This window comes from Schistosoma haematobium, chromosome 1 (assembly GCF_000699445.3).
Source record: "Schistosoma haematobium chromosome 1, whole genome shotgun sequence".
NCBI classification, from domain to species: Eukaryota; Metazoa; Platyhelminthes; class Trematoda; order Strigeidida; family Schistosomatidae; genus Schistosoma; species Schistosoma haematobium.
The window spans coordinates 67,594,394-67,609,802 of NC_067196.1; the positions used below are offsets into that span (position 1 = coordinate 67,594,394).

General features: G+C 36.3%; 1 protein-coding gene across 1 annotated transcript in view; it reads right to left on the minus strand.

Moving 5' to 3' along the window:
- Nucleotides 1–10,737: 10,737 nt before the first annotated feature.
- The window catches only part of MS3_00001938 (uncharacterized protein), a 37,608-nt gene continuing 32,936 nt past the window's right edge, over nucleotides 10,738–15,409 (minus strand). Inside the window, exon 13 of the mRNA XM_051209458.1 lies at nucleotides 10,738–12,795. The gene's annotated coding sequence lies outside the window, so the exon portion shown is untranslated. The remainder of the gene's footprint in view (nucleotides 12,796–15,409) is intronic.

Sequence of the window (15,409 nt, forward strand, 5' to 3'; positions counted from 1 at the left end):
TGTATATCACCGCTCAAACTTTTGTTATCAGGAATAAAGTAAATGCAACTTACGGTTTATCACCTTCAGTCGACGTACGTACGAAAACACTACTAACTAGTGGAGCTACTATGCGACCTAGGATCGGCCACAGCTGTTGGTTAGAGCTTTTGAACAAACTTAGACCATCGTAGTTTAACTGCAACTGCAATTCGTTGAAACGGATTCGCCGAAGCCAATGTCCTGAAATTCTCAAAAGACTGGATTTCAATCCTAAATGGTAATACGTTCCAGAATCTAGGATCTTATGCTCCACGTCGTTGCATCGACGTAGAACACTTCGGACGGACGTTGGGAGTTCTGGATACCGCGCACGAAAAATGTCCAATATTTGATCAGCCTTCTTTATGCTTATATAACCACCTTTCATCATTTCAATGACCACTTTGTCTAACTCGTCTTTCACCGAAAGATGAATGGCTGGGGACATTTCTGAAATCACACAACCTATAAAATTTTAATAATTAAACAGATACTACCGTTGATTGTGTTGTCTGAACACTGGACGTGACTACATGAAGCAGTAGCTGTATCTGTGACAATATTAGCCCACTGCTCTGTAGCTACGGTAGTACGCGATTCTGTGACGACAACTGGATTGTCTGTCTCTTCGTCACAGCTCGGTAACTGACACTTCTTTATAAACTGTGCTTTTATTTTCCTCAACCTTCTGTAACAGGTTGATCGGGAACAGCCAAACAACCTAGGGTATTTCGTGTCTGCTGCCCGCCTTTTCGCAATCTTATCGAGCTGTCTATTATTATTCTGAAAGAAATAATTCACTTAAGTAAAACTGAACATAGACAGCAACCAAATTTTCCGACCTGCACTGCTGACAACTCACCTGCATAGTTTTCAAATTTTGAGAAGGGCTTTAAAACCGACAACTCTTTGTCTACTGTTTGATTGTTGATGTATTAAAACAAGACCTGGAATTCGATCGATTATCCCTCATCAAAAGTCTGTATTGAATTAAAATGTAAATTTCTCTATTCAAATTTACTACTGTGAGGCTTATTTATATTATGTCGATGAAATGTTAGTGTGCAAAAATGCGCTGCGAAAATTTTGGGGATTTCCCCGAAATTTACCCAAAGATTGGGGAAGGTTTTTCACTTTGGGGATTCCCCCAAAATTTCCCCAGAATTTCCCCAAAATCCCCCAAAATTTCCCCGAAAATCCCCAAAATTCCCCCAAAGCTGGCAGCTTGGGATTTCAACAAGTTTCCGTTTCTTTCTTTTTGGTCGGTCCTGGCGATAAATATTGAGTGATCGCCAGTTAGATGTTAGCAGTTCAGTAAATTAACATCTGAATAATGTGCATTCTTTTCGTTGTATATTGCCAGCAACCACATTGTCTCTTATTGAGCTTTTTGTAACCTTGACGACGAAAGGTTGTACACTTTTCAGAAACGCAGCAGAACAGGTTATCCGATTAATAAACATAGTGATATATTATAACAAACAAAAATAGATAACTTGTTGAAATATCTGGATGTCAGGAACGGTAGCCCAGATGCTCAAGCAGGCCGCCCTTTATTCGGATGGGTACTTGTAGTGGCATTGTTTCGTAACCGCACAGCCATCGAAGCGGAGCATATAATGATTGAAAAGATGTATATATGGCATGTAACACTTGAAGAAGGTCGGTAGTGGTGGACTTGGAGATATTCATTCAATAGGATGTCATGGCTCAGCCTTGCAGATGTGATTATTATGTGTAACTTATTACTATTCACATTAAATATATTATTCTATCCCCAGCGCAAATGTGTTCTTCAGAAATACTAAGTATCATTGTTAATTGTCACGATACAATGAGTCAATGTAGATATTGATGCGACTTCCACTAAAGATCTTACAGATTAGGCAATCATATGATAAATTTGCCGTTTTTGGATTAGGTCTATTATCAAAGTAGTATTAGTACTGAAACAGACTATAATTATAGATACTAACAAGATTTATGATGCAAAAGAATGTATAGTTGTTATATTTATATTTAAATAACTCATTAGACGAATAAACGTGGAATTAGTCAATAGAAAACACAGTTGTCGTCAACCTGTAAATTGTTTCTCCACATAATCTTCCATATTCAGAAATTCACTAACACCGGTATGAAGTTGATTATTAGAAGGGTTTGAGTCTTTCAATTAGTTGACAGAAGCCATAAGGTGCATATCAGAAAACGTATGAAGGCCTTCTCAGCTTAATGCACTTTTGAAAAACAGAGAGTAAATCGTTAAACAAACGATTATACTTCGTTACCAGTATCAAATTCAATAAGTAAATAAGATAGCAGCTAACAGGATGCACCTACATGTGTCTTACTTGTAAACAGTGCTCTTCATTTTCTAACCCTCCCAGAATTTCACCTAGTTATTTGGTATTAACAAAGAAACGACAGGGACCAAATAAACGGATTCAAACACTTCAATTAGTAATATGAAATCCGAGAAATTTCTAATTACAGCGCTCGTAAAAATATTAGCGATTCAGTGTTTACATGGAATAACGACATCACTGGTAAGCACTACTTAGATATTGCTCGTCAATATGCATTATAACTTGGTTTATAACTTGGTCAGTGATTGCGGACTCTGTTTACAGAAATTCATCCGTAAACCCTATAACAGGCACATCGTAAACTAGTATTAATTAGGACATGGTTTAGTTACCATGGTGAAAACTTGTGAAGAATATGTGACTAAATAATGTGGCACTTGCAGTAATGTTACACGCAGTTTCTGTATATGTTCATAAAGCGGACAGAAAATGCTATCAACATCATTTGTTACTCATATAATTTTTCTCAGATACTTAACATGATAATATGTCAGTTCAGTCGAAAACGATGATAGTTATAATGGATAGAACTGTGTATGGCTGTATATTAGCAACTTATATTCATAAATAGTTTAACGCTTAATTGCTTCAACCTGCATTTTATAAACAACTACCAACATCCATGTTCATCACCACCATAATTATAAATGATGAATTTCACTTGCTTGAGTTTGCATTGTTACAAATAACAACATTAGGAGGACTAAACACTCACCCAGGTAGTGAGCAATAAATATTTCAAACTACTAATAAACTGGAATAAAAGCTACGTGACAAGTACAAACATTATGAAAATTGACATGTGATGGAAAAAAATGCTGTTAATAGCTGATAAATAACAACATCCAAAATCCTCGACAACGTGTAACATGTGCGTGACAACCCATGGCTTGACCTTGCGACTGTCCCGTAAATCCGAATTAAGCTTTTTAAATTATCTCCCGTGCCCCAACAAATATACAGAATTTTTTATTTATTCGTCTTCCACATACTTCAAAGGCTATTAGCATTCATATCCTCAGACCATACTTTCGGACCCGAAAGGAATTTATTCGACCCCTCTTCCAAACTTGAACGTCTTCATATATTATACCAGAAGAAGTCCTAACGGAATATTTACCCCTCTTTTTCCTTAATTTCTTCTGATTTTTTGTATTCCTACACATTTTTAATATTTGTATACCTACTCTTATGTAAATATTTTTTACTAAATGTTTGAATGGGGATTTTCAAATGTCTAAGATGATTATTATCAAAGTTGTGAAACCAGGCTTAAATTAGAACTTTTTAGACTATTCCATGAAAAACACTAAATTCACCTAATAAAAACCATACACATAGAATGACAAAATAAAAGGTAACATAAATCCAGTAATATTAGACTCCGGTAGTTAATTGTATAGTACTGATTAACATTCAGAAAGAAGGAACGATGAAACTACTTCTGAGAGGTTTGTCATATTTATGGTCACCAGCTAAGTTATTCTAGATCAATATATATATCCACTCATACATTTCTCACTTTTCCTTGTGATAGTGTGCAATTTATCTAGCTTTGCAGCAACATATGACATGCCTGGGGTCATCTGGCCTATCGTAGATGTAGGTATATGTAATGGTTGATATGCCCACAAAGAGTGCGATCCACTTTTAGTTTCACTACGTACACTCAACATTGTTTTGAAAGTCATTCAGGTAACTATCAATCTTCAGTTAGATAGCAATAACTTTTCATATGGTTGCATTCTTTAAAAATTATAATAAATATCGTTTACCGTTGAAAAAAGCAGTAATTGCATTCGAATGATGATAATTAGCAAGAAACCAAAAGAAAATTTGATTTTCATATGTGTTAGCACTCTTCATGTTCTACAAGAATCCAAATATGCACCAAAATCTACCTTAATTTAATGTCATTACAAATGAAAACATTTAATATGAAGTGAATTATAAATTTAATGTTGGACTAAATGTAGTTAATATTTAATCGATAAAATATTGAACATAACGATATGTTAATACCTGAATTTTATAACTAGTACTAAACCCAACACCTAGATGAATTAATTTAAACTTTATACGCCACAGTTTCTGTATTCTTTTTGATTTATCGTTACTCAGAAACCACTTTAGATTGTAATGTTCGTATTGATAAACGAACACTTGAGAATATTATTTAACAATTAATCTTAGGTTGAATCAATATTGTAACCAAAAGTCGGAAATTAAGTTGAAACTAGACTATTAATTGATAGACTAGAAATAGGGTTATAACTCTTGAATCTAAAAATGATTCCCGACATAAGTTGATTACAATTAACTGATTTATGTGAAACCAGTTGTATTAAGATTTTAAAACCTGTATAACTTAGGACTCCCAACTTCCACAAGTTTTCAGATTAAAATTACTCTGATAAAGCTAAATGATTGTGCTGATGGGATAATAAAAAGAAGCATTATTGTTCAAGATACATATGTTTTGACATAAACATTCTGAAACTACAGATTTTATAATCTGAAATACAAACGTCGAAATTTTTATCGATAATATTAGAATTCAACAACAACCACAATTCTCTTTAACTTCTCCCACTGTGTGATTACATAGAATTCCTTTTGTCAATATACTTCAGTGTGAATATATCTGGCCTGAGTTAGAAAACTACATTTGCTTTTAGAAGTAGTCATCAGTTCTTCATAATGTTGACATTCATGATGATTTCTCATAATACTACTTGATAGTAGGTTGGATATGATTGTATCATACTATCGTTAATCTAACTGGCATTTTACCCAGTTCAATGATTATGAAATGTCATAGAATGTTTCTGCTTAAATCTAGATTAGGCTTTTCAATTATAGCTTTAGTTATCTGATCTATTGATTGACTGTTATACTGATGAGAGTTATACGACTAATCATATTTTGAAAAATTGTTTGCTTATTCACATTTTCCACTTCTTATTTGAGCAGACAGAAATTATTTAGAATGAACAGCTAGACTATAAGGTTTAGCCGCTATTGGGATTCTGTGTGTCACGAAACTCATCCCAAACAAGCATATTTCCTTATTTACATAGTAGTTGACTTTAAACGGTATTCATTCTTCTGAATCACGCACACTTCAGTTTGTGATGATGTCGTTCAGAAGGACGATGAAAGCTCCACGACCAAACCATCCAGCTCAGAGAGCGAAACTCCACCAAAATCATCTACCTAAGCTACAAATCTCCACCATCTCAAAATCACAATTCGTTCCATAAAACTAGGTAGTATTACTGGCCTCCAAACCAAATCGACGTAACTCAAAGTCGAGTACATAAGTTTGTATTTGATTACTGAATTACGTTTTTTCATTAACCAAAAGTTTAGAAATAAATACACTTTGTTCTTAAAACCAAGAGTTTAGTCGAGATAGAAATTATCCTGTTATAAAAGAAATGACAAAAAGTCATACCATAGTTCTCTAGCGAGACACATCACATCTAATCAACAATTACACTAGGAGATGTAGCCGTCAGTTGTTTGTTAACCAAAGCGAATTACCTGAGTTATCAGACTCTTTAGATCTCAATAGAAAACCTGTGATCGATTCAAGAAAGGAAGAACAAAAACAATGCAATTAACAACAGTCGAAGAAGAACGGAGATGGTCAGGGCACAAGCTGAGTACACAAAGCAAACAAACAGGTGAAGAGGAGCATTAGAGTCGACAGGAAGAAATACATGGAACACCTAACAACGACGGTGGAAAAAGCTGTAACACAAGCAAATATCAGAAAACCGTATGGCGCAACCAAGAAACAAGAAGGGAAATAGAGTAAACCAGAGAGACCGATTAAGGACAAACAAAACAAGACAGGAACAGATGGGTGGAACACGTTGACGAACTCTTGAATAGAACAGTTCCAAAGAACACAACGGACATCGAGGCAACACATACACACATTCCTACAACTGTCACTCCACCGACGATCGAAGAAATCAGGATGATCGGTCATCAAACAAATCAACTGTGGGAAAACATCAACAGCAGCAGAAGCAGTCGAACCTGACAATTTACCAACTGAATCATTCAAGTCACACGTTGAAGTAACCACAAACATGTTCCATGTTCCATTCAGGAGGATTTGGGAGGAGGAACAAGTGACGACATACTGATAGACACAGACAGACAGACAGACAGATAGATAGATAGACAGACAGACAGACAGACACTGGAAAGAAGGATATCTCATCAGGATACCAAGGAAAGGAGATCTCAGCAAGTGTGAGAACTGCACAGGCATCACACTAGTATCGGTACCAAGAAACGTTTTCAACAGTGTTGCCGAACCAGATGAAAGATTCAGTAAACGACCAGCTTCGAGATCAATAGACCGGATTCCGTGTAGATAGGTAGTGCACAGACATTACGGATCATCGTTGAACAATCAATTGAATGGAACTCGTCACTATACACCAACTTCATTGATTATGAGAAATCATTCGAGGGTGGATAGGAAAACCTTATGGAACCTTCTTCCACACTATAATGTACCAGGGAAAATCATCAACACCATACGGAATTAATACGATGGACTACACTGCAAAGTTGTGTATGAAGGACAGCTCACAAACCAATTACAAGTCAGGACCGGAGTCAAACAAGGCTGCTTACTTCCTCCCTTTCTCTTTCCTCTGATGGTTGACTGGATTATGAAGACCTCGACATCTCAGAGGAAGCACGGAACACAGTGGACAGCTCATATGCAACTAGACGATTCGGAATTCGCAAATGACATGGTTCTTCTGTCCCCCCACACACACACACCAACAAATGCAGGTGAGTACAGTCAGTGTGACAGCAGCCTCTACGTCAGTAGACCTCAACATACACAAGGGAAAAACCAAAATCCTCAAATACAACACAGAGAACATCAAACCAATCACAATTGATGGAGAAACTCTGGAAGAGGTGGAACGCTTCACGCACCGATTTGAACAGCATCATCAATGAACAAGGAGGATCTGATGCATATATGAAGTCAAGGACTGGCAAAGCATGTACATCACTCCTAACAACTGAAGAATATGTGGAACTCAAAACAACTGTCTGCAAACCAACATCAAAGTCACAATCTTTAACACGAACGTCGAGATAAGTCTACTGTGTGGAGCTGAAACTTGGAGAACTACTGCAACCATCATCAAAACTGTATGAGTATTTATAAACAATTGTCGGCACAAGATACTCAATGTCCGCTGACCGGATACTATCAGCAATGACCTACTCTGACAGAGGTCAAACCAACTTCCAGATAAAGAGGAAATTAAGAAGACACTGGAAGTGGAAATCACCAAACTGCATTACGAGGCATGCCCTAACTTGGAATCCTGAAGGAGATGGAAAAGAGGAAGACCAAGGAACACACTGCTTCGGGTATTGGAGGTAGACATCAAAAGAATGTGTAGTAACTGGAAACAACTGGTATGGATTATTCAAGACAGAGTTCGATGGAGAATGCTGGTTATTCTCCATGCTCGTCCATGAAATTTAATAAGCGGAAGTAAATGTAGTAATTCATCTGCTGAATGACATTAAACATTTAAATTTAAAATTGTCCGTAGATTTTAAAATAACGTTCATAAAGTGATGAACTACTTTATAGTAGCATAATGTGAAAATTGAACTTTTTCACTTTCGATGGTACGTTATCTGCAATTTTCCCGTTTCGGATGACTTCTCTATATGTTATACTTGTTTTCACTTTTCTGTATATGTTTGCTCATTTATTAATAGTCAACGTGTCTCAATCGTTTTCAGTGGTTAAAAAGAAAACGATATTCGGTCTAATTCATACATGGGCCATATTTAAATGGGGTTGTCTTTGTGATTGTGAAAAGAAATCATGGAATCTGTTAACGTCTTTATTCTTTCGCATTTGGTAAACGGCGAACACTAGATCCAAATGGATGAATCCTTCTGTACAGTGTATAGAATCCCAAAGAATCTACGTAAGTGACCAAAATACCGCTCTTGTACTTAATTAAATTCATGAGGATCAGTTTTGAAGAACTAAAATGTTATGTTCTTTGTCTTCATACTTAATGATCGAGAATAAATGGATTAAGTAAGAAGGGTTTTTGTGGATATTATAGTAATTTCAATAGTTGAGATCATGAGTCGATTGAAGCTAGACCACCATGGAAAACCTGGAAGCACTGGAGTCCCACAATAGGACGAAACGACCGTCCAATGTTTCCAGGTTTTCCATGGTGGTCTAGCTTCTATTGACTCATGATCTCAAATATTGGAATTAAGGACAAGAATACAAATTTTCCTCAAAATATATTCAAGTTATTGGATTACATAACGATTACAACAACAATAGACAACAGTAGTATAATGGGACACAGTAGACATGAATGGACTGAGATAAAAGTTGTAATGCAATTGCACCAAAAATCAGACCTCTTAATAATTTAATTAGATTTATTTCGACGTTGTAGTTAAGGATCAACAGAAAGTGTATAAAAATAGAAGGAATAGTGACAATAGAATATACACAAGTTGTAAATTAGTAAAATAAATACAACAACGCATTAGATTAGTTCAAACTGAATTGTAAAGAAATAAGTTCAAACTATCCAAACTGTTGATTAATCAGCATATTTTAATCACTTCACATCAAGAAAGTAATGAAAAACGATGAACGGAAAGATAGATTAACTGATTAATAGAGTGATATGCAGTCAAGCAATCGAATATCTGAAGGACTTACACATAATATATTCGATTCAATCACATATTTGTTCACAGTTTAACCGACAGAACTGAATTGATGCATTTGACCCTCAGATGGTCAGTCACATATCATATTCCAAAATGAATGCACATATATGTTGATTTAACATTTCTGTATTAAATGCCATACAAAGTTATATATTCAAAAGAGGTCTATTCTTTTGTCTCTTTACTAATGTCCATGATTGGGTAGACCGATGCATATATATACAACATAAAACATACCTCCCCGAAACCATTTCATGGTTTTCTCTTCTCTATCTTATTCTGAACTTGCACTTTTGTGTCTCACTTCACATGAATTCCTCCCGATAATTACCCGGATGACAATTCTGTTTCTACATATTATATCCATACAACTTTATTATTATCTCAACTAACCAGATATAACATTTCTCCACGTAGGGTCAATGAAATATTACCAAACCCTAGCCGGATTATCCGTTAACATGAACGCACCCATATCATAAAAGACAGGTCACTGAAAGTTGAATGGTTTAGTGAATTTCGTTTAGGTCAAGAGTGAATAACGTGGATTGATTAATTATTAGCTTGATTCTTGTATATACAGCTATGTAGTCACTGTCTATGTAAATTAATTAGTGTTAGGCAGCTCTACTTAATAAAGTACTCCACTGTTAATATTCTATTTATTCTCTAAGGAAAGAGCAGAGTAAACTAATTATCACGTTAGAGTAGGGGAGGATAGGTAATCATTAAATGGTATGACTTCGATTTGAGCTTACTTCAGTTCGAAAATCATATCATTACAGTCCAACTTCAGTGGATTGAGGCTATTATTCGAACGACATAGATAGGTTCACTTATGATGATAATCGACCCAACATCTACATCTTATTTTGACTTTTATTAAAGCGATTATAACTCGAAACTTTACAATAGATTTTGCAACTCTATTATTAAAGGACCTATTAGATACGTTTGGGATGCATCTAGGTCGGAATCGATATAAAAGTTTACTGTTTTAACATTTTCCTATTCATGTACTTATATGTGCATTGTAATCCAACAATTATGAATTTAAAACAAGTGGAGCTTGATAATGAAGTTATCAAGAATTGTTCACTCAAATATATTTTTTATTTATCTTTCCCAAATAGTACGTATCAGAAAGTTGTCTTATAATTTGTGTTTAGTGTGTTAGAGTTATCTATGTCTTATCGTTTTAGTGACTAAATTTTCGAATATTCAGTAGCGTAATAATTTATTTTGCGTATCAATTTCTTTTAGCTGATATCTGATTACTTTATTCAAAAAGTCAACGTAAATTTGCTGTCTGTGTTTTGATACTAAAACCAGATACGGAGATGTGAATTTTTACTTCTGTTCAACCGTGATGTCCATGCTATTCTCAGTTGAATTTTCCTTCTCGATCTCTAGAACATTCATTTACTTATTATTATTATTATTATTATTATTATTACTATTATTATTATTATTACTATTATTATTATTATTATTATTATTATTATTATTATTATTATTATTATTATTATTATTATTATTATTATTATTATTATTATTATTATTATTATTATTATTATTATTATTATTATTATTATTATCTAATAACGCTGATTCTACAAAGTTACCAAAGTGACTATTTCCCAGGACGAGTACTCTAAGTTAGGAAGTAATAAACCTATAGTGTGCAAGCGTTCATTGATCTATTTCGCAAAAGCACTTTTTAATCAAAACAACCTGATGGCCTACACTCTAGTGCCTTAGGTAGTTAATTATTTCCCAAGGAACTTTTTAATAGTATTCGTTTTGAAAAAATATCTCTGTTTGGAAGGCTTTTCTATGAGTTTACAGTAACAAGGTGGTGACAACAATTTATTTATCACTGTGCTCGAAAACGCTGTCAAACCTCCACATTACTAACATGGTGTTGCCACTGAATTCTGATAGTCCTCCAGAGACGACGGTGATCAGACCCAAAGTCGTTTAACACCACCAACTGAGAAAAGACAGGTCTCATCAGCATACAATAAAACTGCTATTACGAACATGCTGTAGAGCAAACCTTTTGCAACTAGACTCACATCACGACGGTGCCGAAAATCGCCTAGATCTGGTTTTCATTATAAGTAGACTGATCTTCCTCACCACCAAAATTAAGAAAACGACGGATACACAAGCTTTCCAAACAATTTGGACGGTTCATCACAGAGTATGAGTCCCAGCAGAGGCTTCTGCCAATCTTATACAAGTATTTCTGCGCTTCAAAGGCGCAAAACACATGTTATACTTAAGAACACTAATTGCCAACTGTGACTCGCATAGGTTGTATTATCATACAGTAAGAAAACATCATCCACACACTCAAGACCGTAGTCTTTATCATATCACTAATACGTACTTTCAGTGTATTCCAGAATGTCATTGTGGCAAAGTTATAAAGAAACTGTGAGATCGGGTAAATCTGTAATACCTCACTGCTAAAACGGAATAAAGGAGGGAGGTGAAAGTAAGTCCTCAATACTCCTGGTCCCCAAAGCTGTTGATAAACTTCTCAGGCACACACATCTTTGACAGACAATCTAAAAGTACAGTTCTATCCAACAAATCGCAGAACTGATATTAAGAAGCATAAGATAGTTCGCTTGCAAATTTGACGTTTCGGAATTTGATGAAGTGTGATGTGACCAATACATCTACAACACGATTACAGATAACGCGCTCATCACGTGTCAGCCTTCGAAAGGTTCCGAATAATCAATGAAGTGACGGAAACCGATATTTTGGACGTGATCGACAGTAGACTTATCCTCCAATAGTTACTGCAAAGAATCTGTAAATATTGAAACGATGATGTTTTCATTCATAGCTGTTGAAACGCCTTATTTTTCCAAAACATTTTCAAACTATCCACTCAGCTTTCTGTCCGAAAGCTCGTCAACATCTTTAAGAAGACTTAAAGGTATGTCGTTTAGGCCCGTTAGCCTGTGACTCTTGAGAAGGTAAAACTCCTTGCTGACCTCCATTTCGTTAGGTGGGTCGGTAATCAATGGCGAAGCAGGACTAAACAGCCTTATCAATGTTAGTGGGGCAAACAGGCTAGTTGAACTGTCCCTCAAAAACTATGGCAACCTTTTGAAAAGACGTTGGATGGTACTAATTGGTTTTATAAATTGTTTCACTCAAACTGCACTTCCAGTGGCTCAGATTAATTAAAACAGCAACTGCTTTTTCCACCTCGTTAGTATACTCTGACCGCCAGGTTTCTAGATCCTTAAGCAAACTAAGGAAAAGTTTCCTGCAAAGGAACCTACGTCTATTATCAAACTCATTGACCAAAGTGAATTAAAAATCAGCCTTGAACACAGCTCAGTTTAGTTACAATGAAAACCGATTCGTTTAAATTAATCGATTCAAGATAAGACGTTTGCTGACCTCCGAAAATTAAGATAACTTTAGAGTAAACTAGGTCATGATCAGAATTCAGATAAGTACACATCCATACCAACGGTAGCTGACTGTGATGTGGGTTTCGATTTTATTTAAAGAGGGAGGAACCTAGATGACAGTTTCAAGTGTTGGTGCTGAGGACATGTTATGATCTGAACAAAATTGCACAAGTCGATCACAGTTATCTGACCTGTATCCCAAATGATTCTCCTCAATCTCTAGACACCCAACCTGTCCAATTCTAACACAATAATATCTATCGTATAGGCTTTATTGAAGACATTTAATTGGCGTTGGTGATCATCCTTTATTGAAATCAAGGATGCAATCAGTCGCTGTGTAGATGAATACAGCGAAGCGATAAAGTTACCCACTCCAGTTTCCGCATTGATATAACAAGTAGGCTCCTAAAATTTAGTTCAGTAAGTAATGTGCACGAATTGCATAATCAAGCCTTCTGCATGGCATAATTCAACATTGAAAATTCAAGGATTCGTCTATGATGGGTCCATTATGTCACCAATTATCATGAATAGCTATCTCAAAAGCAAACCTATTTGTCTTCTTTTAGGCTTCTTACTACCTTCTCACCTACACTGATACTTCGACAACTAATTTCAGTGTTCTGCTCAAAGTGGTTCCGTATTTTGGGTAACAGAAGGATAGCTGAAAGACAAACATTCCTTCATTGTTCTGTAAGTAATCAGAGTTATGCTTAGAATAAATTAATGGCCTATCAAAGACAGTCCCTAACTGTCGACTTTTTTAATCTGTATATCTGATAACGTCGTCTCATCACTTGTCATCCAGTTATAATTATTTAACTTCCATTACGGTACAAGACCACATATCATAAACACAAATTATCTGCAGCGAATAATCGCCACAGTCAGTTACATCATTACGAACCCCTTTAGTACGATTACATAGGAATTCGCACGCTCGTAGAAGGTTAGGAAGCCTTCAAGTATATTCGATATTCAGAAGGATCTGAATTGAATGTTCTACGCTTCTGGGATACAATAAGTTTAAATCACAGATTGTTGTTTGGATTCCAGTAACCTATTAACAACTACGTTGAGGAGGTCCTGAATAGACGAGCTTCAATGAACACAACGGACATCGAGCAACACATACACACATTCCTACAACTGTCACTCCACCGACGATCGAAGAAATCAGGATGATCGGTCATCAAACAAATCAACTGTGGGAAAACATCAACAGCAGCAGAAGCAGTCGAACCTGACAATTTACCAACTGAATCATTCAAGTCACACGTTGAAGTAACCACAAACATGTTCCATGTTCCATTCAGGAGGATTTGGGAGGAGGAACAAGTGACGACATACTGATAGACACAGACAGACAGACAGACAGACAGATAGATAGACAGACAGACAGACAGACACTGGAAAGAAGGATATCTCATCAGGATACCAAGGAAAGGAGATCTCAGCAAGTGTGAGAACTGCACAGGCATCACACTAGTATCGGTACCAAGAAACGTTTTCAACAGTGTTGCCGAACCAGATGAAAGATTCAGTAAACGACCAGCTTCGAGATCAATAGACCGGATTCCGTGTAGATAGGTAGTGCACAGACATTACGGATCATCGTTGAACAATCAATTGAATGGAACTCGTCACTATACACCAACTTCATTGATTATGAGAAATCATTCGAGGGTGGATAGGAAAACCTTATGGAACCTTCTTCCACACTATAATGTACCAGGGAAAATCATCAACACCATACGGAATTAATACGATGGACTACACTGCAAAGTTGTGTATGAAGGACAGCTCACAAACCAATTACAAGTCAGGACCGGAGTCAAACAAGGCTGCTTACTTCCTCCCTTTCTCTTTCCTCTGATGGTTGACTGGATTATGAAGACCTCGACATCTCAGAGGAAGCACGGAACACAGTGGACAGCTCATATGCAACTAGACGATTCGGAATTCGCAAATGACATGGTTCTTCTGTCCCCCCACACACACACACACCAACAAATGCAGGTGAGTACAGTCAGTGTGACAGCAGCCTCTACGTCAGTAGACCTCAACATACACAAGGGAAAAACCAAAATCCTCAAATACAACACAGAGAACATCAAACCAATCACAATTGATGGAGAAACTCTGGAAGAGGTGGAACGCTTCACGCACCGATTTGAACAGCATCATCAATGAACAAGGAGGATCTGATGCATATATGAAGTCAAGGACTGGCAAAGCATGTACATCACTCCTAACAACTGAAGAATATGTGGAACTCAAAACAACTGTCTGCAAACCAACATCAAAGTCACAATCTTTAACACGAACGTCGAGATAAGTCTACTGTGTGGAGCTGAAACTTGGAGAACTACTGCAACCATCATCAAAACTGTATGAGTATTTATAAACAATTGTCGGCACAAGATACTCAATGTCCGCTGACCGGATACTATCAGCAATGACCTACTCTGACAGAGGTCAAACCAACTTCCAGATAAAGAGGAAATTAAGAAGACACTGGAAGTGGAAATCACCAAACTGCATTACGAGGCATGCCCTAACTTGGAATCCTGAAGGGAGATGGAAAAGAGGAAGACCAAGGAACACACTGCTTCGGGTATTGGAGGTAGACATCAAAAGAATGTGTAGTAACTGGAAACAACTGGTATGGATTATTCAAGACAGAGTTCGATGGAGAATGCTGGTTATTCTCCATGCTCGTCCATGAAATTTAATAAGCGGAAGTAAATGTAGTAATTCATCTGCTGAATGACATTAAACATTTAAATTTAAAATTGTCCG